The following is a 24,728-nucleotide window of genomic DNA, read 5'->3' as shown; positions in this document are numbered from 1 at the left end:
AGGCATTCATTTCTGTCGTTTGATGGAAATGCCTCTTCCATTATTTTACTTGTTCTTCTTCTATAAGGGACAATTTTGTGTATTGTAATTTATTTTGTTATTTTTGCGATTACTAAAAAAAACTATCAAATTTTACTTCTGCCTTTATCCTCTTACAAAAAAACTGCTATACAATGCACTGTCTGTACAGAGATGTATCTGTAGATACCAGAACGTTGTGCTTGGGAAGAAATAATACATGGCGAAAAATATGATTAAAGGGGTTCTGCACTTTGTTTTAACTGATGATCGATCCTCTGGATAGATCATCAGCTTCTGATCGGCGGGGGTCCGACACCCGGGACCCCCGCCGATCAGCTGTTTGAGAAGGCAACGGCGCTCCAGTAGCGCCACGGCCTTCTCACTGTTTACCGCCAGCACACTGACGTCACGACTAGTATCAACTAGCGTGGGCGGGGCTAAACTCTGTTCACTTGAATGGAGCTTAGCCCCGCCCATGCTAGTTAATACAAGTTGTGACGTCAGTGGGACGGCGCTAAACAGTGAGAAGGCCGCGGCGCTGCTGGAGCGCCGCTGCCTTCTCAAACAGCTGATCGGCGGGGGTCCCGGGTGTCAGACCCCCGCCGATCAGAAGCTGATGATCTATCCAGAGGATCGATCATCAGTTAAAACAAAGTGCAGAACCCCTTTAGGTTTTTAGTCAAAGGAAATCTTTTTGTTAGGCCGAATGCACAAGGCCGTGTTCCGCGGCCGAGAGCGGTCCGTGGTATGCCGGGCTGGATTCCTGTTCAGAGCAGGAGCGCACGGCGTCATTGGTTGCTATGACGCCGTGCGCTCCTGCTCTGAACAGGAATCCAGCCCGGCATACCACGGACCGCTCTCGGCCGCGGAACACGGCCGTGTGCATTCGGCCTTAGTAGCATTGTCCTCTGTGGCTTAACGCTTGGCTGAAATATAGTCCCAGGTTCAGGACCCGCTGCTAATTGTTGCTTATTTTGTGTCACTATAAAAAAAAATTGAAATTAATAAAAAAAAATACATACTTCCACTTTTATCCTCTTAAAAACACGCATACAATCCACTGGTATGTAGAGAAAAATTTATCTGTAGATCCCAGTACATTATGTATAGGAATACATTATAAATGGGAGACACTATGGAGAACATTATTTACAATGGGGGACAGTATGGGGAATATTATTTACACTGGGGGAAAAAGTCCCAAAAACAATGAAATGTATCCATTTTTAACGACCAATTGAAACTGATGCAAAACAGATGAAAACAGCCATTAAAAACGGATAGATGTCCAGCACATACTGATGCAAAATGGCCATACAAAACAGACAGTTTATATATTTTTTTACTGTAGTGAGTATAGCCTTACCTCCATGACAATAATGTGTTGGTTTTTTTTAATGTGTTTTTCCCTTGACCAAAAGTGTATCGCCCGAACAGGGACTTGAACCCTGGACCCTCAGATTAAAAGTCTGATGCTCTACCGACTGAGCTATCCGGGCTCTACACAGAGATATTGTAGTCATGACTTTCTGACCGACTACATTTCCTTTTTTCCCCATAGCTTCACCTTTTACCATACCGTGCACTAGTACCTGCTTCATGGAAAAATATTGAGGTTCTTAGTCAGAAAAAAAATCCACTTTTTTTTTAATAGTAATCGTTAATTTCTAACGATAATTTGTTTTCCCTTAGTCCTAACAGCAGCACAGATGGGGTTAACCACCCGCCATGGACTGGTAGGACCGGCGAAATTTTAATGAGCCCAAGTAATAATTAAACACTTAAACCTCCCCTATAAAGGAGGGAATCACCTCCAGCCCATTGTGTTATAGCAAGAAAAAACTAGTCTTACTAGGGTGGGAAATTTGTGTGCTGCTGTTAGGACTAAGGGAAAACAAATTATCGTTAGAAATTAACGATTCCCTTACGTCCTACCAGCAGCACAGATGGGGAGATAGCAAGAAGAACCCCTAGGGAGGGTCATCATGCCTGGCAGAACTAAGAATAGTCTGCCCAAAGGCCGAGTACTCAGCTAATCTGGCATCTAGTCTATAATGGGAGATGAATGTTGATTCAGAGCTCCAGGAGGCAGATTTACAAATCATGTAGAGTGGAAGAAGACTCCTCTCGGCAAAAGAAGTAGCTACAGCCCTCGTAGAATGGGCTTTTACAAACCCCGGAGGGTCTAGAGATTGGGAAACAAAGGATTCCCCATTAGCATCCTTAATCCATCGACTGATGGATGGTTTAGATGCCTTATGGCCTTTAAACTTACCGGCAAACAGGATTAGGAGATTTTCATCTTTCCTGAACTCCTTGATCTATCCACATAGATCCGGAGGCATCTCAAGACATCCAAAGGATGTATAGCAGGTTCCTCGGAGGAGGTAGAAGGTCTAGAAAGAACCGGGAGGGATATCACCTGGTTGATATTCTGGAAAGAAGGAACCTTAGGCCTAAAGTACGGGAGAAATCTTAAAAGGACCCGGTCTTGCAAAATAATGGTATAGGGCTCGTGCGCTGATAGAGCTTGAAGCTCAGAGACCCTATTGGCCGAAGTCACAGCAAGAAGAAAAAACAAGTTTTCATGTGACAAACTTGAAATCTACCTCCTCCAAAGGCTCAAAGGGGGGAGATGCTAACCCCCTGAGAACTACTGATAAATCCCATTAAGGGGTGGGTTTCAGTACTGTAGGCTTTAATCTTTTAGCTCCTTTAAGGAACCGTTTAATGAGCGGGTCCTGCGAAAAAGACTTGTTGAAACAAGCTGAAATGGCTGAAAATTGACCCCTCAAGGTAGATGGTGCAAGGCCTTTGTCACGGCCATCTTGCAGAAACTGAAGGATGATGGGGAGGGGCGGATCTGCAGTCGCCACCTCCTTTGAGGAACACCAAGAAGAGAATATCCTCATAATCTGTGAGTAGGCTCTCTTAGTAGAGTCTGCTCTTGAATGAGACTGCGTTCTCAGGACCGACTCTGAAAGCCCTTCTATTCTGGGAAGGGACTGATCAACCTCCAGGCTGTCAGGTTGAACCTGTGCAGATCTGGGCAGAGGTGAGTGTCCCATGACACCAGGGTCTGCCGTGGGGGAGCCTCCAATAATGTCCCCGACTCATCTGAATGAGCTGGGTAAACCAGGATCTCTTGGGCCAAAACGGTATGATGGCTATTACCGAGGCCTGATCCTGACAAATTTTCATCAATACCCTCGGTATCATGGAAAAGGGAGGAAAGATGTAAGCCAGCCTGAACCTCCAGGATATTGGCAGAACATCTATCGCCAGGGGGTTGTCCTCCCTGTAAAGGGAGCAAAACCTCTCCACCTTGGCGTTGAACCTTGTTGCCATAAGATCCACCTCTGGCATTCCACACTTGAGGACTATCTGCTTGAATATCTCCGGATTTAAAGACCACTCCACTGTTGGAAGACCGCGACTCAACCGATCCGCTATCATATTGAGGGAGCCTCGAATGTGGATCGCAGATAAGTGTGAAAGGTTCAATTCTGCCCAATCCAGAATCACCCCGATCTCTGATAAGAGGGTAAGTGATCTTGTGCCTCCCTGCTTGTTGATATAAAGTACCGCAGTCATATTGTCTGACTGGACTTTCACCGCTTTGCCCCGGATCTGAGGGGCGAAGTGAAGGAGGGCTAGCCGGATAGCTTGAATCTCGCGGAGATTGGATGAGAGGAGCCACTCCTGAGGAGACCAGGATCTGTGCACTGGAGAATCGTCTAGATGAGCACCCCAGCCTACTTGGGACGCAACTGTTGTCAATATGAACCAGGTTAGCTGGGTCATAGACTTCCCGTCTAAAAGATGGCTCCACCATCTGAGGGAATGCTGAGTTTGCCAAGACAGGGAGCACAGGGAGTTCAGCCCGGCGGGGCTGCCATTCCATTTGGAGAGAACCTCCGACTGCAGCGGCCGGAGGTGCCATAAAGCCCAAGGGACTGCTTACGCAGAAGCTGACATGAGCCCCAACATCTTCATGAGAGTCCAAATTGGAACTCGCCAAGGCACGGATAGGAATTCTGCCATGTTCTGTATTCGGGATCTTCTTTCTGGAGTCAACCGGAGAGATCTCCCAACGGAGTCGATTATGAAGCCTAAATATCTTACTGAAGTCGACGGGCTCACGTTCGACTTCTGCCAGTTGATGATCCACCTTAGGCGGAACAGAAAGGAAATCGCTACATGAAGATGGTGGGTCAGGACCACAAAGGAAGAGGCTTTTAAAAGCCAATTGTCCAGATAAGGAATGATGGCCAGTCCTTGGAGTGCTAGCCGCCACCACAGAAACTACCACCTTGGTGAAAGTGTGAGGGGCAGAAGAAATGCCGAAGGGAAGGGCAACGAACTGAAGGTGTCTGGTGACACCTGACACCTGGACCGCGATCCTGAGATATTTCCTGGAAGCAGGATGAATCGGGATGTGCAAATATGCATCCTTGAGGTCCAGGATTGAGAACGTGAACCACTGACCTGATGGTTTCCATACGGAACCTTACTTTCCTCACGTATCGATTGAAGAATCTCAAATCGATAATCATCCGGAGATCCCCTGACGCCTTGGGAACCAGAAACACTAGTGAGTAAATCCCTAAGCCCCGTTCCCCTGCCGGAACCTCCTCCAGAGCCCCCTTTTGGATGTAATCCTGAATGTAAGCCTCCAGAACCGACTGCCTTGCGGCCTGTAGAAGTTTGGTTCTGGAGACAGAGAAAGAAGATTGATTGAATACCCCTCTGATATGACATTCAGGACCCAGGGATCCGAAATCTCTCGGATCCAAATGTCCTTGAAGTGGGAGAGTTGACCTCCGATGGGAAGATGAGGCAGGGGAGTGGGGAAGTCTTCTGGCAGGATGGCAGGAGTCACGGGAGTCATCCAAGAGCCTTGAGGAGGCCCGTAGTCAGGAGGTGGATTTTTTATCCTTGGCTCCTTCACGAGAGCGCCTCGAACCTCTTCGCTGCGCTCCCCAGTCCCTCTGGGCTCTTGACTGCTGGTCAGATCTACCACCACGGTTTTGTCTGCCCCGCCCCCGAAAGGACTCCCGACCGCCTAACGCAGGAATGCGTCCTGCGGGCGGCCGGGTTATTCCTCCTGGACGCATCGGCGCGTCATCTCGCGAGACACGAGATTTCCTGTGAACGCGCGCACACAGGAGCGCGCGTTCACAGTATTGGGAGGTAAACGATTAAATCTACAGCCTGCCAGCGGCGATCATTCACTGGCAGGCTGTAGATGCGATTTTTTTAACCACAAAAAGGTATATTAGACGCTGTTTTGTTAACAGCGTCTAATATACCTGCTACCTGGTCCTCTGGTGGTCCCTTTTGCTTGGATCAACCACCAGAGGACACAGGCAGCTCTGTAAGTAGCACCAAACACCACTACACTACACCCCCCCTGTCACTTATTAACCCCTTATTAACCCCTGATCATCCCATATTAGACTCCCTGATCACCTCCCTGTCATTGATTATTCCCCTGTAAGGCTCCATTCAGACGTCCGTATGTGTTTTGCGGATCCGCGGATCCGCAAAACACATACGGACGTCTGAATGGAGCCTTACAAAGGGGTGATCACCCCATATAGACTCCCTGATCACCCCCCCCCTGTCATTGATCACCCCCCTGTAAGGCTCCATTCAGATGTCCGTATGTGTTTTGCGGATCCGCGGAACCACGGATCCGCAAAACACGGACACCGCGAAATATCTCTGTAAAATGACAACTTTGTATAATAAAATGGGAAAAGTTGTCATTTACAGAGATATTTATCTCACCCAGCATGGGTATATGTAAAAAGACACCCCAAAACACATTGCCCTACTTCTCCTGAGTATAGCGATACCACATGTGTGACACTTTTTGTGCAGCCTAGGTGCGCAAAGGGGCCCAAATTCCAAAGAGTATCTTTACGATTTCACAGGGCATTTTTTACGCATTTGGATTCCAAACTACTTCTCACGCTTTAGGTCCCCTAAAATGCCAGGGCAGTATAAATACCCCACAAGTGACCCCATTTTGGAAAGAAGACACCCCAAGGTATTCCGTGAGGGGTATCGTGAGTTCAGGTAAAATTTTATTTTTTGTCACAAGTTAGTGGAATATGAGACTTTGTAAGAAAAAAATAAAATAAAAAATAAAAATAAAAAATCATTTTCCGCTAACTTGTGACAAAAAATAAAAACTTCCATGTACTCACTATGCCCATCAGCGAATACCTTAGGGTGTCTACTTTCCGAAATGGGGTCATTTGTGGGGTGTTTCTACTGTCTGGGCATTGTAGAACCTCAGGAAACATGACAGGTGCTCAGAAAGTCAGAGCTGCTTCAAAATGCGGAAATTCACATTTTTGTACCATAGTTTGTAAATGGCAAAGAAAAGGGGGTCAGTCAGCACATCCCAATGCGCAGGGGCACGTTGCTATGGCTGAGAACAAGACTGTTAAACAAAATAAGCAATGCAACAGCTCACTGCAAATCAAATAAAGTACAAAATGGCATCCTAATAGCAAATGCTGAACTAATAAGTTAGAGATACTTAGCAAATCATTTTGTACAAAATTATTTGAGCCCGCCTGCCGAACGTCAAGGCAATCTCTAGTTAGACGGGTTCCTAACACTAAATATACCTATTATGTGCCATAGCGGCTATCATAAAATTCAGAAAGTGTAGGTTCCACTTACATGCTGGATCCGCCTGAATTTACGTCATTTTCGGTGCAAAAATGGCCTCCATTACATCCAGGGAAAGCAGTTACCAGCATGCACGCCGGGCCCACTCCACCCCACCCCTGGCGCCACATGGTCATCAAGGACTGCAATGAGAGTCCACACACTATCTCTCTCCTGGTGCCAGATGGCCTCAGTGAGTGGGGGGGAGCAGGCCAAGCTAAATACTAACACTGATTAAAATCAACCTGTGGGACAGTCCTTGGTGACCATGTGGCGCCAGGGGTGGGGTGGAGTGGGCCCGGCGTGCATGCTGGTAACTGCTTTCCCTGGATGTAATGGAGGCCATTTTGGCACCGAAAATGACGAAAATTCAGGCGGATCCAGCATGTAAGTGGAACCTACACTTTCTGAATTTTATGATAGCCGCTATGGCACATAACAGGTATATTTAGTGTTAGGAACCCGTCTAACTAGAGATTGCCTTGACGTTCGGCAGGCGGGCTCAAATAATTTTGTACAAAATTATTTGCTAAGTATCTCTAACTTACTAGTTCAGCATTTGCTATTAGGATGCAATTTTGTACTTTATTTGATTTGCAGTGAGCTGTTGCATTGCTTATTTTGTTTAATAGTTTGTAAATGCTATAACTTTTGCGCAAACCAATAGATATACACTTATTGAATTTTTTTATCAAAGACATGTAGAACAATAAATTTAGAGAAAAATTTCTATATAAATGTAGTTTTATTTGAAAAATTTTACAACTGAAAGTAAAAAAATGTATTTTTTTGCTAAAATTTCGGTTAATTTTGATTAATAACAAAAAAAGTAAAAATGGCAGCAGCAATGATATACCACCAAATGAAAGCTCTATTAGTGAGAAGAAAAGGAGGTAAAATTCATTTGGGTGGTAAGTTGTATGACCGAGCAATAAACCGTGAAAGTAGTGCCACTGCCACTTCTCTGCCCAAACCTCAAATCTATCCAGATTCATCTGTACCAGTATTTTTCAAATGCAAACCAGATCCCATTATTGTAGCAGATCTTCATGAGGTGTTCATTTTATAGTCAGTGTGGTCCACTAGGAGGCGCTAATTTTAGTCAGTGTGGTCCACTAGGAGGCGCTAATTTTGTAGTCACTGTGGTCTGCCAGGAGGCATTCATTTCTGTCGTTTGATGGAAATGCCTCATAGAAACATAGAAACATAGAATGTGTCGGCAGATAAGAACCATTTGGCCCATCTAGTCTGCCCAATATATCTGAATACTATGGATAGCCCCTGGCCCTATCTTATATGAAGGATAGCCATATGCCTATCCCATGCACGCTTAAACCCCTTCACTGTATTTGCAGCTACCACTTCTGCAGGAAGGCTATTCCATGCATCCACTACTCTCTCAGTAAAGTAATACTTCCTTATATTTCTTTTAAACCTTTGCCCCTCTAATTTAAAACTGTGTCCTCTTGTGGTAGTTTTTCTTCTTTTAAATATGCTCTCCTCCTTTACCGAGTTGATTCCCTTTATGTATTTAAAAGTTTCTATCATATCCCCTCTGTCTCTTCTTTCTTCCAAGCTATACATGTTAAGGTCCTTTAACCTTTCCTGGTAAGTTTTATCCTGCAATCCATGTACTAGTTTAGTAGCTCTTCTCTGAACTCTCTCTAGAGTATCTATATCCTTCTGGAGATATGGCCTCCAGTACTGCGCACAATACTCCAAGTGAGGTCTCACCAGTGTTCTGTACAGCGGCATAAGCACTTCACTCTTTCTACTGCTTATACCTCTCCCTATACATCCAAGCATTCTGCTGGCATTTTGTGCTGCCCTATTACATTGTCTTCCCACCTTTAAGTCTTCTGAAATAATTACTCCTAAATCCCTTTCCTCAGATACTGAGGTCAGGACTGTGTCAAATATTCTATATTCTGCCCTTGGGTTTTTACGCCCCAGGTGCATTATCTTGCACTTATCCACATTAAATTTCAGTTGCCAGAGTTCTGACCATTCTTCTAGTTTTCCTAAATCCTTTTCCATTTGGCGTTTCCCTCCAGGAACATCAACCCTGTTACATATCTTTGTGTCATCAGCAAAAAGACACACCTTCCCATCGAGGCCTTTTGCAATATCACTTATGAAGATATTAAACAAAATTGGTCCCAGTACAGATCTCTGTGGAACCCCACTGGTAACATGACCTTGTTTTGAATGTTCTCCATTGACTACAACCCTCTGTTGTCTGTCACTCAGCCACTGCCTAATCCACTCAACAATATGGGAGTCCATGCTCAATGGCTGCAGTTTATTGATAAGTCTTCTGTGTGGGACAGTGTCAAAAGCCTTACTAAAATCTAGATATGAGATGTCTACTGCACCTCCACCGTCTATTATTTTAGTCACCCAGTCAAAAAAATCTATAAGATTTGTTTGACATGATCTCCCTGAAGTAAACCCATGTTGTTTTTCATCTTGCAATCCATGGGATTTTAGATGTTCCACAATCCTATCCTTTAATAGGGTTTCCATTAATTTGCCTACTATTGATGTCAGACTCACTGGTCTATAGTTGCTCGATTCCTCCCTACTACCTTTCTTGTGAATGGGCACGACATTTGCCAATTTCCAATCTTCCGGGACGACTCCTGTTACTAATGATTGGTTAAATAAATCTGTTAGCGGTTTTGCCAGCTCACCACTAAGCTCTTTTAATAATTTCGGGTGTATCTCATCAGGCCCCTGTGACTTATTTGTCTTCACCTTAGACAGCAAACTTAGAACATCTTCCTCTGTAAAGATACATGCATCAAATGATTTATTAGTCATCCTTTCTAGTGGAGGTCCTTCTCCTTTTTCTTTTGTAAAAACTGAACAGAAGTATTCATTAAGGCAGTCGGCTAGCCCTTTATTCTCTTCTACATACCTTCCGTCCTTTGTTTTTAATTTAGTTATTCCTTGTTTTAATTTCCTTTTTTCATTTATATATCTGAAGAATGTCTTATCCCCTTTTTTCATAGACTGAGCTAGTTTTTCTTCTGCCTGCGCTTTAGAAGTTCTTATAACTTGCTTGGCCTCTCTCTGCCTAATCTTGTAGATTTCCTTATCTTCATTGCTCTGGGTTTTTTTATAATTACAAAATGCTAGCTTTTTATTTTCAATGATTTGGGCCACTTCTGCTGAGTACCACAGTGGTCTCTTCCTTTTTTTGCTTTTACTGACAAGTCTAATGCAATTTTCTGTTGCCTTCAATAATGCACCTTTTAAGTAGTCCCATTTCTCCTGGACTCCATGTAATCCGTTCCAGTCTGATAAGGACTCATTTATGACTAATTTCATTTTTGAAAAGTCTGTTTTTCTAAAATCTAAAACTTTTGTTTTTGTGTGGTGGGCCTCTTCCATTATTTTACTTGTTCTTCTTCTATAAGGGACAATTTTGTGCATTGTAATTTATTTTGTTATTTTTGCCATTACTAAAAAAAACTATCAAATTTTACTTCTGCTTTTATCCTCTTACAAAAAAACTGCTATACAATGCACTGTCTGTACAGAGATGTATCTGAATTTTAAAAAGTGGTCTGGTCATTAAGCGGGTTTAAGCTAGGGGGGCTGAGGTGGTTAATCACCAAAATCCAATATAAAAAATAAATAAAGTGACAGTTATCCTTTAAACATCATCTGCCACTTCTCTGCCCAAACCTCAAATCTATCCAGATTCATCTGTACCGGTATTTTTCTAATGCAAACCAGATCCCATTATTGTAGCAGATCTTCATGAGGTGTTCATTTTATAGTCAGTGTGGTCCACTAGGAGGCGCTAATTTTAGTTAGTGTGGTCCACTAGGAGGCGCTAATTTTGTAGTCACTGTGGTCTGCCAGGAGGCATTCATTTCTGTCGTTTGATGGAAATGCCTCTTCCATTATTTTACTTGTTCTTCTTCTATAAGGGACAATTTTGTGTATTGTAATTTATTTTGTTATTTTTGCGATTACTAAAAAAAACTATCAAATTTTACTTCTGCCTTTATCCTCTTACAAAAAAACTGCTATACAATGCACTGTCTGTACAGAGATGTATCTGTAGATACCAGAACGTTGTGCTTGGGAAGAAATAATACATGGCGAAAAATATGATTAAAGGGGTTCTGCACTTTGTTTTAACTGATGATCGGCGGGGGTCCGACACCCGGGACCCCCGCCAATCAGCTGTTTGAGAAGGCAGCGGAGCTCCAGTAGCGCCACGGCCTTCTCACTGTTTACCGCCAGCACACTGACGTCACAACTAGTATCAACTAGCGTGGGCGGGGCTAAACTCTGTTCACTTGAATGGAGCTTAGCCCCGCCCATGCTAGTTCATGCTAGTTCATACAAGTTGTGACGTCACTGGGCCGGCGCTAAAACAGTGAGAAGGCCGCGGCGCTGCTGGAGCGCCGCTGCCTCCTCAAACAGCTGATCGGTGGGGGTCCCGGGTGTCGGACCCCCGCCGATCAGAAGCTGATGATCTATCCAGAGGATAGATCTTTAGTTAAAACAAAGTGCAGAACCCCTTTAAGGTTTTTAGTCAAAGGAAATCTTTTTGTTAGGCCGAATGCACACGGCCGTGTTCTGCGGCCGAGAGCGGTCCGTGGTATGCCGGGCTGGATTCCTGTTCAGAGCAGGAGCGCACGGCGTCATTGATGGCTATGACGCCGTGCGCTCCTGCTCTGAACAGGAATCCAGCCCGGCATACCACGGACCGCTCTCGGCCGTAAAGCATGGCCGTGTGCATTCGGCCTTAGTAGCATTGTCCTCTGTGGCTTAACGCTTGGCTGAAATATAGAAAGTCCCAGGTTCAGGACCCGCTGCTAATTGTTGCTTATTTTGTGTCATTATAAAAATTAAAAAAAATAATTAAAAAAAATACATACTTCCACTTTTATCCTCTTAAAAACACGCATACAATCCACTGGTATATAAAGAAAGATTTATCTGTAGATCCCAGTAAATTATGTATAGGAATACATTATAAATGGGGGACACTATGGAGAACATTATTTACAATGGGGGACAGTATGGGGAATATTATTTACACTGGGGGGAAAAGTCCCAAAAACTATGAAATGTATCCATTTTTAACGACCAATTGAAACTGATGCAAAACAGATGAAAAACAGCCATTAAAAACGGATAGATGTCCAGCACATACTGATGCAAAATGGCCATACAAAACAGACAGTTTATATATTTTTTTACTGTAGTGAGTATAGCCTTACCTTCATGACAATAATGTGTTGGGTTCTTTTAATGTGTTTTTCCCTTGACCAAAAGTGTTTCGCCCGAACAGGGACTTGAACCCTGGACCCTCAGATTAAAAGTCTGATGCTCTACCGACTGAGCTATCCGGGCTCTACACAGAGATATTGTAGTCATGACTTTCTGACCGACTACATTTCCTTTTTTCCCCATAGCTTCACCTTTTACCATACCGTGCACTAGTACCTGCTTCATGGAAAAATATTGAGGTTCTTAGTCAGAAAAAAAATCCACTTTTTTTTTTTAAAATAGTAATGGAGTCTGTGGCTTACTGCCTACAGCATTTGTCTCCAATACATAAGGTTCTGAGTTCAAGACCCAGCAGTGACAATTTATAAATTAACAGAACAGAAGTTAAATATACAGTGGTATTCCCAAACACTGGAGATATATATGGAGTCAACAATTGAGCTGGGACTTTTAAATTATAGATGGAGTAAGAGCAGGGACTCCTGTATTTTGGTGTGCTGGCCCTGCTTATCTCCTGTGCAGAGTGTCTCTATCATGCAGCTGACCATTCTGTAGCTGGAGAGGAGTGGGGACAGAGAAACTGCTTATAGGAGCACCTTGTAGACATAGATGTAGGTGCACTGTGGATTGAATGTGTTATTTATGGTTTTTTAGGGTTTAGTGTCCCTTTAACAAGCAGGTTCTCTAGTTTTCACAGCATAACCCATAACCCACATCAAAAATTGCCAATGCTGACTGTATTTCAAGTCATCATGGCGGGGTATTGGGTAAAGTTTTCAACTAGCAATAATCACGCCTCGGATAAACCTCATGGGCTATGCTACTACCACTGCGCAAAGCTGAGATTCTACTAGTGAGACATAGAAGAGCTAAAGCAGTGTAGTGATTAAACCTGTGGAGACACCCAGCAGTCAGTAAATGCAGAGCTGGGAATTGTGGGAATGGATATGCTAATATTTTATGCATACATTGTGGGTGGGCTGTTGCCCCGGGCTATAGGGAGCTGAAGATTGACATAAAATACTGACTCTTTTGTCCACTTTAGCTCTGTGTCAGTAGTTTCCCTAGATAGCCTTCCTGAAATTACTAGAACCACACGGTGGGTAGTGCCACATATCGTGTGCCCAAAACTAATTATGACAAGGAAATAGTGCCCCTGACAGAAATAGCGCCACATACATAACGGCCCCTAAAAAGTGTAGATATGGATACAGTTAAATGTCGCCGTTCCCTGGGGAGCCAGTGGTACCTACGTCTAGCGACACCACTGCCTAAGTCAGGTTGGGCCCACCACCCTCTATCTAAAACATTAATCTCCATTATTATCATTGTACACATAGGACATATCATCTGTAAGTTGTAATCGGTTCTTTGTAAATCTTCCCATAAGAAAAATGGTCAAAGGGGCAAGTATTTAGCTCCTAAATGAGCTTTTGTGGTGTTCTCCGAGTGGGTCGATGCAACTTAGTTTCCTAGTCACTTTTGCAGTCTTCATTTTTCTCATCACTTTTGATCCTTTGCCTCATATACCTAACTTTCATGGCAATAACGTGTTCGAGTTTTTTTTTTTCGTAAATGTTTGATTTCTTATCCTAAAAGCTAACGCCCGAACAGGGACTTGAACCCTGGACCCTCAGATTAAAAGTCTGATGCTCTACCGACTGAGCTATCCGGGCTCTCTGTGGAGTTATTGAAGTTATGACTTTATGACCGACTGTGTTTCTTTTAATAGCTCCACCTTTAACCATACTGTGCACTAGTATCTGCTTTCTAGAATTTTCGCATACATTTAGTATGTACAGGTGACTTGCATTATTCCTTCCCATGTGCATAACCTTACATTTGTCAGTGTTAAAGGATAACTGTCACATTTAGACCCTAATTAAAATTTTCATATATGTAGTTACTATTACCATGATATTTCAGAATCACTAACTATTCGACTTACTTACCCCATATTTCAGAAGATTCAGCTCTTAGCAACCAGTGTGCATAAAACTGCAATTTCACTATTCTGTTAAGATGGCTGCCACTGCCCACAGCCCTGAGGCTAATCCCGCCTGCCCTCACTACCCACAATGCATTGAGCTCCTCGTGCACTAGCTTCTGCACCTCAACCAATGGTTGCTCTCCACACTTAAACACGCCCTCCTCCTCCTTCTATCACATACACTTTAGGAAGTGGTTGGATTGTGGAGCGTTAATTCATGTGTCTTATTTATGTGTACTGTTATCTTTTGCCTTTCATTGCCTTTTGCCTTTGCAGCCCCCAGTGCCTCTCCATCAGCCTCCAGTGCCTCTCCATCAGCCCCCAGTGCCTCTCACCAGCCCCCAGTGCCTCTCACCAGCCCCCAGTACCCTCTCCATCAGCCTCCAGTACTCTTTCCATCAGCCCCCAGTGCCTCTCACCAGCCCCCAGTACCCTCTCCATCAGCCCCCAGTGCCTCTCACCAGCCCTAGCCCCAGCCCCATCCCCATCTCCATCAGTCCCCAGTGCGCCCTCCCCGGTATTAAAATCATTGGTGGGCAGTGCACCCTTCCCCCCCTTCCCCGGTATTAAAATCATTGGTGGCAGCCGCAGTTCCGATCGGAGTCCCAGCAGTGTAATGCTGGGGCTCCGATCGGTTACCATGGCAGCCAGGACGCTACTGAAGTCCTGTCTGCCATGGTCAGTTACTCTGCAGCAATATACTTACATGCGCTGTGGCCGCCGGGCGCTCCTTCTTCTTGTAACTCACAGGTCTGTGCGGCGCATTGCTTATGCTTATAGCACAGACCTGTGACAATTTTTTGGTTTTTAGGAGTTATTTACTAAAGAGCCAAAAGTTAAAACATGGCAAACAAGGTGATATTAACCACCTCCCGACCGCCTAACGCAGGGATGCGTCCTGCAGGCGGCCGGGTTATTCCTCCTGGACGCATCGGCGCGTCATCTCGCGAGACGCGAGATTTCCTGTGAACGCGCGCACACAGGAGCGCGCGTTCACAGGATCGGGAGGTAAACGAGTGAATCTACAGCCTGCCAGCGGCGATCATTCACTGGCAGGCTGTAGATGCGATTTTTTTAACCACAAAAAGGTATATTAGACGCTGTTTTGTTAACAGCGTCTAATATACCTGCTACCTGGTCCTCTGGTGGTCCCTTTTGCTTGGCTCGACCACCAGAGGACACAGGCAGCTCTGTAAGTAGCACCAAACACCACTACACTACACCCCCCTGTCACTTATTAACCCCTTAGTAACCCCTGATCACCCCATATTAGACTCCCTGATCACCCCCCTGTCATTGATCACTCCTTTGTAAGGCTCCATTCAGACGTCCGTAGGCTGCAAAAAAGTGTCACACATGTGGTATCGCCGTACTCAGGAGAAGTAGGGCAATGTGTTTTGGGGTGTTTTTTTACATATACATATTTACATATTTATCTCACCCAGCATGGGTATATGTAAAAATACACCCCAAAACACATTGCCCTACTTCTCCTGAGTACGGCGATACCACATGTGTGACACTTTTTTGCAGCCTAGGTGTGCAAAGGGGCCCAAATTCCAAAGAGTATCTTTACGATTTCACAGGGTATTTTTTACGCATTTGAATTCCAGACTTCTTCTCACGCTTTAGGGCCCCTAAAATGCCAGGGCAGTATAAATACCCAACAAGTGACCCCATTTTGGAAAGAAGACACCCCAAGGTATTCCGTGAGGGGTATGGTGAGTTCATGTAAAATTTTATTTTTTTCACAAGTTAGTGGAATATGAGACTTTGTAAGAAAAAAATAAAAATAAAGTAATCATTTTCCGCTAACTTATGCCAAAAAACTAAATATTCTAGGAACTCTCCATGCCCCTCACGGAATACCTTGGGGTGTCTTCTTTCCAAAATGGGGTCATTTGTGGGGTATTTATACTGCCCTGGCATTTTAGGGGCCCTAAAGCGTGAGAAGAAGTTTGGAATCCAAATGCGTAAAAAATGCCCTGTGAAATCGTAAAGATTCTCATTGGAATTTGGGCCCCTTTGCGCACCTAGGCTGCAAAAAAGTGTCACACATGTGGTATCGCCGTACTCAGGAGAAGTAGGGCAATGTGTTTTGGGGTGTCTTTTTACATATACCCATGGGTGAGAGAAATATCTCTGTAAATTGACAACTTTGTATAAAAAAATGGGAAAAGTTGTCTTTTACAGAGATATTTATCTCACCCAGCATGGGTATATGTAAAAATACACCCCAAAACACATTGCCCTACTTCTCCTGAGTACGGCAATACCACATGTGTGACACTTTTTTGCAGCCTAGGTGCGCAAAGGGGCCCAAATTCCAAAGAGTATCTTTACGATTTCACAGGGCATTTTTTACGCATTTGGATTCCAAACTACTTCTCACGCTTTAGGTCCCCTAAAATGCCAGGGCAGTATAAATACCCCACAAGTGACCCCATTTTGGAAAGAAGACACCCCAAGGTATTCCGTGAGGGGTATGGTGAGTTCATGTAAAATGTTATTTTTTGTCACAAGTTAGTGGAATATGAGACTTTGTAAGAAAAAAAATTAAAAATCATTTTCCGCTAACTTGTGACAAAAAATAAAAACTTCCATGAACTCACTATGCCCATCAGCGGATACCTTAGAGTGTCTACTTTCCGAAATGGGGTCATTTGTGGGGTGTTTCTACTGTCTGGGCATTGTAGAACCTCAGGAAACATGACAGGTGCTCAGAAAGTCAGAACTGCTTCAAAATGCGGAAATTCACATTTTTGTACCATAGTTTGTAAACGCTATAACTTTTGCGCAAACCAATAAATATACACTTATTGAATTTTAGATAGTTTTTATTTACACTGGGGGAAAAAGTCCCAAAAACTATGAAATGTATCCATTTTTAACGACCAATTGAAACTGATGCAAAACAGATGAAAAACAGCCATTAAAAACGGATAGATGTCCAGCACATACTGATGCAAAATGGCCAAACAAAACAGACAGTTCATATATATTTTTTAGGTCCTTTTTTTTACTGTAGTGAGTATAGCCTTACCTTCATGACAATAATGTGTTGGGTTCTTTTAATGTGTTTTTCCCTTGACCAAAAGTGTTTCGCCCAAACAGGGACTTGAACCCTGGACCCTCAGATTAAAAGTCTGATGCTCTACCGACTGAGCTATCCGGGCTCTACACAGAGATATTGTAGTCATGACTTTCTGACCGACTACATTTCCATTTTTTTCCATAGCTTCACCTTTTACCATACCGTGCACTAGTACCTGCTTCATGGAAAAATATTGAGGTTCTTAGTCAGAAAAAAAATCCACTTTTTATTAATAGTAATGGAGTCTGTGGCTTACTGCCTACAGCATTTGTCTCCAATACATAAGGTTCTGAGTTCAAGACCCAGCAGTGACAATTTATAAATTAACAGAATAGAAGTTAAATATACAGTGGTATTCCCAAACACTGGAGATATATATGGAGTCAACAATTGAGCTGGGACTTTTAAATTATAGATGGAGTAAGAGCAGGGACTCCTGTATTTTGGTGTGCTGGCCCTGCTTATCTCCTGTGCAGAGTGTCTCTATCATGCAGCTGACCATTCTGTAGCTGGAGAGGAGTGGGGACAGAGAAACTGCTTATAGGAGCACCTTGTAGACATAGATGTAGGTGCACTGTGGATTGAATGTGTTATTTATGTTTTTTTAGGGTTTAGTGTCCCTTTAACAAGCAGGTTCTCTAGTTTTCACAGCATAACCCATAACCCACATCAAAAATTGCCAATGCTGACTGTATTTCAAGTCATCATGGCGGGGTATTGGGTAAAGTTTTCAACTAGCAATAATCACGCCTCGGATAAACCTCATGGGCTATGCTACTACCACTGCGCAAAGCTGAGATTCTACTAGTGAGACATAGAAGAGCTAAAGCAGTGTAGTGATTAAACCTGTGGAGACACCCAGCAGTCAGTAAATGCAGAGCTGGGAATTGTGGGAATGGATATGCTAATATTTTATGCATACATTGTGGGTGGGTTGTTGCCCCGGGCTATAGGGAGCTGAAGATTGACATAAAATACTGACTCTTTTGTCCACTTTAGCTCTGTGTCAGTAGTTTCCCTAGATAGTCTTCCTGAAATTACTAGAACCACACGGTGGGTAGTGCCACATATCGTGTGCCCAAAACTAATTATGACAAGGAAATAGTGCCCCTGACAGTAATAGCGCCACATACATAACGGCCCCTAAAAAGTGTAGATATGGATACAGTTAAATGTCGCCGTTCCCTGGGGAGCCAGTGGTACCTACTTCTAGCGACACCACTGCCTAAGTCAGGTTGGGCCCACCACCCTCTATCTATCTAAAACATTAATCTCCATTTTTATCATTGTACACATAGGACATATCATCTGTAAGATGTAATCGGTTCTTTGTAAATCTTCCAATAAGAAAAATGGTCAAGTATTTAGCTCCTAAATGAGCTTTTGTGGTGTTCTCCGAGTGGGTCGATGCAACTTTGTTTCCTAGTCACTTTTGCAGTCTTCATTTTTCTCATCACTTTTGATCCTTTGCCTCATATACCTAACTTTCATGGGAATAACGTGTTGGAGTGTTTTTTTTTTTTACATGTTTGATTTCTTATCCTAAAAGCTAACGCCCGAACAGGGACTTGAACCCTGGACCCTCAGATTAAAAGTCTGATGCTCTACCGACTGAGCTATCCGGGCTCTCTGTGGAGTTATTGAAGTTATGACTTTCTGACCGACTGTGTTTCTTTTAATAGCTCCACCTTTAACCATACTGTGCACTAGTATCTGCTTTCTAGAATTTTCACATACATTTAGTATGTACAGGTGACTTGCATTATTCCTTCCCATGTGCATAAACTTACATTTGTCAGTGTTAAAGGATAACTGTCACATTTGGACCCTAATTTCAATTTTTATATATGTAGTTACTATTACCATGATATTCCAGAATCACTAACTATTCGACTTACTTACCCCATATTTCCGAAGATTCAGCTCTTAGCAACCAGTGTGCATAAAACTGCAATTTCACTATTCTGTTAAGATGGCTGCCACTGCCCACAGCCCTGAGGCTAATCCAGCCTGCCCTCACTACCCACAATGCATTGAGCTCCTCTATCAGCCCCCAGTGCCTCTCACCAGCCCCCAGTACCATCTCCATCAGCCCCCAGTGCCTCTCACCAGCCCCAGCCCCAGTACCATCTCCATCAGTCCCCAGTGCGCCCTCCCCGGTATTAAAATCATTGGTGGGCAGTGCACCCTTCCCCCCCTTCCCCCCCATTAAAATCATTGGTGGGCTGTGCGGACCCCCCCCCATCATTGGTGGCAGCCGCAGTTACGATCGGAGTCCCAGCAGTGTAATGCTGGGGCTCCTATCGGTTACCATGGCAGCCAGGACGCTACTGAAGTCCTGTCTGCCATGGTCAGTTACTCTGCAGCAATATACTTACATGCGCTGTGGCCGCCGGGCGCTCCTTCTTCTTGTAACTCACAGGTCTGTGCGGCGCATTGCTTATGCTTATAGCACAGACCTGTGACGATTTTTTGGTTTTTAGGAGTTATTTACTAAAGAGCCAAAAGTTAAAACATGGCAAACAAGGTGATATTAACCACCTCCCGACCGCCTAACGCAGGGATGCGTCCTGCAGGCGGCCGGGTTATTCCTCCTGGACGCATCGGCGCGTCATCTCGCGAGACGCGAGATTTCCTGTGAACGCGCGCACACAGGAGCGCGCGTTCACAGGATTGGGAGGTAAACGAGTGAATCTACAGCCTGCCAGCGGCGATCATTCACTGGCAGGCTGTAGATGCGATTTTTTTAACCCCAAAAAGGTATATTAGACGCTGTTTTGTTAACAGCGTCTAATATACCTGCTACCTGGTCCTCTGGTGGTCCCTTTTGCTTGGCTCAAACCACCAGAGTACACAGGCAGCTCTGTAAGTAGCACCAAACACCACTACACTACACCCCCCCTGTCACTTATTAACCCCTTAGTAACCCCTGATCACCCCATATTAGACTCCCTGATCACCCCCCTTTCATTGATCACTCCTTTGTAAGGCTCCATTCAGACGTCCGTAGGCTGCAAAAAAGTGTCACACATGTGGTATCGCCGTACTCAGGAGAAGTAGGGCAATGTGTTTTGGGGTGTTTTTTTACATATACATATTTACATATTTATCCCACCCAGCATGGGTATATGTAAAAATACACCCCAAAACACATTGCCCTACTTCTCCTGAGTATGGCGATACCACATGTGTGACACTTTTTTGCAGCCTAGGTGCGCAAAGGGGCCCAAATTCCAAAGAGTATCTTTACGATTTCACAGGGTATTTTTTACGCATTTGAATTCCAGACTTCTTCTCACGCTTTAGGGCCCCTAAAATGCCAGGGCAGTATAAATACCCAACAAGTGACCCCATTTTGGAAAGAAGACACCCCAAGGTATTCCGTGAGGGGTGTGGTGAGTTCATGTAAAAAAAAAAATTTTTCACAAGTTAGTGGAATATGAGACTTTGTAAGAAAAAAATAAAAATAAAATAATCATTTTCCGCTAACTTATGCCAAAAAAATAAATATTCTAGGAACTCTCCATGCCCCTCACGGAATACCTTGGGGTGTCTTCTTTCCAAAATGGAGTCATTTGTGGGGTATTTATACTGCCCTGGCATTTTAGGGGCCCTAAAGCGTGAGAAGAAGTTTGGAATCCAAATGCGTAAAAAATGCCCTGTGAAATCGTAAAGATTCTCATTGGAATTTGGGCCCCTTTGTGCACCTAGGCTGCAAAAAAGTGTCACACATGTGGTATCGCCGTACTCAGGAGAAGTAGGGCAATGTGTTTTGGGGTGTCTTTTTACATATGCCCATGCTGGGTGAGAGAAATATCTCTGTAAATTGACAACTTTGTATAAAAAAATGGGAAAAGTTGTCTTTTACAGAGATATTTATCTCACCCAGCATGGGTATATGTAAAAATACACCCCAAAACACATTGCCCTACTTCTCCTGAGTACGGCGATACCACATGTGTGACACTTTTTTGCAGCCTAGGTGCGCAAAGGGGCCCAAATTCCAAAGAGTATCTTTACGATTTCACAGGGCATTTTTTACGCATTTGGATTCCAAACTACTTCTCACGCTTTAGGTCCCCTAAAATGCCAGGGCAGTATAAATACCCCACAAGTGACCCCATTTTAGAAAGAAGACACCCCAAGGTATTCCGTGAGGGGTATGGTGAGTTCATGTAAAATGTTATTTTTTGTCACAAGTTAGTGGAATATGAGACTTTGTAAGAAAAAAAATTAAAAATCATTTTCCGCTAACTTGTGACAAAAAATAAAAACTTCCATGAACTCACTATGCCCATCAGCGAATACCTTAGAGTGTCTACTTTCCGAAATGGGGTCATTTGTGGGGTGTTTCTACTGTCTGGGCATTGTAGAACCTCAGGAAACATGACAGGTGCTCAGAAAGTCAGAGCTGCTTCAAAATGCAGAAATTCACATTTTTGTACCATAGTTTGTAAACGCTATAACTTTTGCGCAAACCAATAAATATACACTTATTGAATTTTTGATAGTTTTTATTTACACTGGGGGAAAAAGTCCCAAAAACAATGAAATGTATCCATTTTTAACGACCAATTGAAACTGATGCAAAACAGATGAAAAACAGCCATTAAAAACGGATAGATGTCCAGCACATACTGATGCAAAATGGCCAAACAAAACAGACAGTTCATATATTTTTTTTATGTCCTTTTTTTACTGTAGTGAGTATAGCCTTACCTTCATGACAATAATGTGTTGGGTTCTTTTAATGTGTTTTTCCCTTGACCAAAAGTGTTTCGCCCGAACAGGGACTTGAACCCTGGACCCTCAGATTAAAAGTCTGATGCTCTACCGACTGAGCTATCCGGGCTCTACACAGAGATATTGTAGTCATGACTTTCTGACCGACTACATTTCCTTTTTTTTTTCCATAGCTTCACCTTTTACCATACCGTGCACTAGTACCTGCTTCATGGAAAAATATTGAGGTTCTTAGTCAGAAAAAAAATCCACTTTTTTTTTTATAGTAATGGAGTCTGTGGCTTACTGCCTACAGCATTTGTCTCCAATACATAAGGTTCTGAGTTCAAGACCCAGCAGTGACAATTTATAAATTAACAGAATAGAAGTTAAATTATACAGTGGTATTCCCAAACACTGGAGATATATATGGAGTCAACCATTGAGCTGGGACTTTTAAATTATAGATGGAGTAAGAGCAGGGACTTCTTCTGCCCGGGAGGAGACTGGAGAAGCCAGTTTGGTGTCTTTCCTGTATTGTTTAGCATTTGAGTTCCTCTAGTAAAGAAACAAACTGGTTAACTACAGATTGTAGATTGTACATATTTTTTGATTTATAAGATACACTTTTTTTCCCCACCAAAAGTGTGTGTGTGTGGGGGGGGGGGGGGGGGGAATGGTAGTGTGTCTTATAACGCGATTAATAGTGAGCCCTTCCATTATTGAAGCTCTCACTGGTATGCAGTAGGCACAGGGAGTGGTGAATACAAAGTTCATGGTGCTGGCTGTGCTTACCGCTCCTCTCTGGGACAGCGTTGAACAGTCCTGACTGTGTACAGCATTAGGTTGTAGTGCGCACACCATGACCTGGAGCTGTGAGACATCAGGTCTCAGTGTAACACAGGCCCACAGAAGAGCAGGAAGCACAAAGAGTGATGGGATGTGTGGTAATTTAATTTAGGGCACTTTCACACTTGCGTTTTTCTTTTCCGGCATTGAGTTCTGTCCTAGGGGCTCAATACCGGAAAAGAACTGATCCGTTTCATCCCAATGCATTTTGAATGGAGAGCAATCCGTTCAGGATGCATCAGGATGTCTTCAGTTCAGTATTTTAGACTTTTCAGGACGGAGATAATACTGCAGCATGCTGCGGTTTTATCTCCGTCCAAAATTCCGGAACACTTGCCGGAATGCCGAATCCGGCATTTTTTGCCATTGAAATGCATTAATGCCGGATCCAGCCCAGAGTGTTTCGGCAAAACGGATCCGGCATTACGGTCTGTGCATGCTCAGACCGCAAAAATTTTTAAAAATAATAAATGCTGGATCCGTTTTTTTCGGATGACACCGGAGAGACGGATCCGGCATTTCAATGCATTTGTCATACGGATCAGGATTCTGATCCGTCTGACAAATGCCATCAGTTTGCACACGTTTTGATGGATCCAGCAGGCAGTTCCGGCGACGGAACTGCCTGCCAGAATCCTCTGCCGTAAGTGTGAAAGTACCCGCCTTAGTTGTTTTTCGTCTGATCTGAGATCTGATATTGGGGACTGACATGGGGTTCTGATGATCTGAGGTCTGATGGGGGTCTGATATGAAGTATGATATAGGGATCTTATCTAAGGTCTGATATAGGGGCCTGATCTGAGTTCTGATATGGGGTTCTAATCTGAGGTCTGATAAAGATTGGGAGTCTAATTTGGGGGTCTGATGAAAATATTTATTTTTTTAAAATGTTATTTCTGATTTACCTCCTCTAAAACCTTGGTGTGTCTTATAAACCACAAAATACGGTATTTACCATTGTGGTGCACCATGCCTTACCATCCCTTCTAGAGAACAGAAACATATTTTTGGTGTCCGGGGGACCCAGTGTAGCAATGGGGCCACCCCAAACTCAGCCACTGCACAGTAAGTTCATATCTGATCTCTTGTACTGAACGGTGTCATCATTATGCAGTCTGTTACTACTGTGTAAATATACTATCCCTTTCAAAACTCTCCCTTTCATTCTCTACTTCTCCAAGATGATCCACCTCTGCTGTAAACCAAAGGTCAATGTGTCATTGGAATGTGGACTTTTGTCACTATGTAAATACTTTCATTGGTTTTCCTATGAGCCCGGATAGCTCAGTCGGTAGAGCATCAGACTTTTAATCTGAGGGTCCAGGGTTCAAGTCCCTGTTCGGGCGTCAGATGTTTTTTTTCCATTGTTTGTTAATTAAATAGAATAGAACCAGATAGACAAGATGTCAGGAGGGTCCGACCTGGTGTAAGCATATTTTTGGCCCGTAAGTGATATACTTGGCTTCTCACTCTAGCATGGTGGAAGGCAGGCCTCGACGGCCCATCTGGCAATTCTGGCAAAGGCCAGATCGGCTGATGCTGGCGTAGGCTGCTCATTCCAGGAGCATAGCTAGGCCAAAGCATCTGGGGCTGGATCTACAGATGTTTGACCCAGGGCCCTGAAAGGGGGGCATTATAACTACTGGGGATACTAAAGGGCTACATTATAACAACTGTGGCACTCAGGGGCATAGCTAAAGGCTTATAGGCCCTGGAGCAAGAGTTCACCTTGGGCTCCCCTTCCCTCAGTGCTTTGTGCTGCCCCCCCATGCCAAATTCTTGACCTAACCCCTTCCCTCCAGCCAGAGGTGTAACTTGACCAGCATGCACTTTCTCTAATACCGGTGTCTTCTTATGCGGCAAAACGGTCTTTGGGCCCCCTCAGGCTCCTGGGCCCGACTGCTACCTCTGTACCCCCTATAGCTACGCCCCTGGTGGCACTATAGAAAGCATTATAACTACTGGGAGCACTATAGAAGTGACTTATTACTACTGGGGCTTTATGGGGGCCTTATTGAGGTGTCTCTTTACTACTGGGGGACTTTAGTGGCCTTATTACTACTTGGGGCACTTTAGGGAGCATTATTTCTACTGGGGGTACTGTGGGGG

General features: G+C 43.9%; 7 non-coding genes and 2 pseudogenes across 7 annotated transcripts; 1 reads left to right on the top strand and 8 right to left on the bottom strand.

The window, feature by feature from the left end:
- Window positions 1-1,447: 1,447 nt before the first annotated feature.
- Window positions 1,448-1,520, bottom strand: TRNAK-UUU. The gene has a single exon. It is a non-coding gene; the product is annotated as a tRNA-Lys (tRNA).
- Window positions 1,521-12,014: 10,494 nt separating this feature from the next.
- Window positions 12,015-12,087, bottom strand: TRNAK-UUU. Its single transcript has one exon. It is a non-coding gene; the product is annotated as a tRNA-Lys (tRNA).
- Window positions 12,088-12,641: 554 nt separating this feature from the next.
- LOC120987408 lies at window positions 12,642-12,805 on the bottom strand (annotated as a pseudogene).
- Window positions 12,806-13,567: 762 nt separating this feature from the next.
- On the bottom strand, window positions 13,568-13,640 carry TRNAK-UUU. The gene has a single exon. It is a non-coding gene; the product is annotated as a tRNA-Lys (tRNA).
- A 3,417-nt stretch (window positions 13,641-17,057) lies between these two features.
- On the bottom strand, window positions 17,058-17,130 carry TRNAK-UUU. Its single transcript has one exon. It is a non-coding gene; the product is annotated as a tRNA-Lys (tRNA).
- Window positions 17,131-17,679: 549 nt separating this feature from the next.
- On the bottom strand, window positions 17,680-17,843 carry LOC120987407 (annotated as a pseudogene).
- A 758-nt stretch (window positions 17,844-18,601) lies between these two features.
- On the bottom strand, window positions 18,602-18,674 carry TRNAK-UUU. The gene has a single exon. It is a non-coding gene; the product is annotated as a tRNA-Lys (tRNA).
- Window positions 18,675-21,827: 3,153 nt separating this feature from the next.
- Window positions 21,828-21,900, bottom strand: TRNAK-UUU. The gene has a single exon. It is a non-coding gene; the product is annotated as a tRNA-Lys (tRNA).
- A 1,992-nt stretch (window positions 21,901-23,892) lies between these two features.
- TRNAK-UUU lies at window positions 23,893-23,965 on the top strand. Its single transcript has one exon. It is a non-coding gene; the product is annotated as a tRNA-Lys (tRNA).
- Window positions 23,966-24,728: the final 763 nt, after the last annotated feature.

Source organism: Bufo bufo, chromosome 1 (assembly GCF_905171765.1).
Source record: "Bufo bufo chromosome 1, aBufBuf1.1, whole genome shotgun sequence".
Classification (NCBI taxonomy): Eukaryota; Metazoa; Chordata; class Amphibia; order Anura; family Bufonidae; genus Bufo; species Bufo bufo.
This window is presented reverse-complemented; position numbering and strand designations above follow the sequence as displayed.